Below are 1,080 nucleotides of genomic sequence, written 5' to 3' on the forward strand. Positions count from 1 at the left end.
AAACTCAAACAACCGCTCAGGGTAACCGTTCCGTACCGTTCAATTGTAGATATTAGACATGAGTAACTGCGCACCTTGAAAACTATTCCGGAAATTGACTTTAACAACTGTTTCGAAGMWTGGAAAAACCGTTGGCACAAGTGTATTGTTGCCAAGGGGGATTACTTGGTTTGTTTCATACTGATTCAAAGTCGATTCTGCTCATTGGATCCATAACAGTCCTCTTCAATACGTATACTTAAGAATTGCTCTAATCTGGGCTTTTGCTCAGGTCCTTTCTGTTTTTCTGGGAAAATATTTATTCGTCGCCGTAACAATGCTCTCTTTCTGCCTAAACTTTTCAAAAACCTGCTTTGGTTCTCGTGTCCRTATTCTAGTCGCAAACTAGTACCGTACGTAACTGGTTTGAAATATCACTACTAGGTAATTGACATGTAGTGTAAATCTGACTATTAGCTGTTTTTATGCTCAACATACAGTAAACGCATACATACATAGCCATATACATATGCACATATACACGTACATATATCCATTAGCATTACAACAACAGCATGTCAGCAACATGTGCTGTCCAAATGTTTTTGCTCCTGCTGTTGGCGCTGTCACACACTTGATATGTGAAATTTCTATAAATACATACATATGTGCACACACACACATACAAATGTACATATGTATATGTATGTACATATGTATATGTATGTATTTATGCATCTTAGTTACGGCAATCAGTTTCACACATAATTATCACACATGTTGACAAATAAATATGCACTTATACTCATGTGTAGCACGAATACAAACAAACATATGTACGTATGTAATGATTAAACTGCCACTTGAATCAAATGCCATCTTAGCCTTGGGAGTGTTTAATTTAATTGTTGCTTAATTCGAAGATTTAATAAAATCTTAAAATGTGCTTTTTCATTTCCCGTTAGCAATCATGTGGTCTCTCAAATCGTTTTAGCTTACCGCAAKCAAATGCGTATACATACATACATGCATTCATACGATTTTCTGTGCTTTTGTTGTGTCTGTAAGGACTCTCTATGTATGTATATTTACTTACACACG

The sequence above is a fragment of the Bactrocera latifrons genome, unplaced genomic scaffold (assembly GCF_001853355.1).
Source record: "Bactrocera latifrons isolate USDA-ARS-PBARC rearing strain unplaced genomic scaffold, ASM185335v1 scaffold_414, whole genome shotgun sequence".
Lineage (NCBI taxonomy): Eukaryota > Metazoa > Arthropoda > Insecta > Diptera > Tephritidae > Bactrocera > Bactrocera latifrons.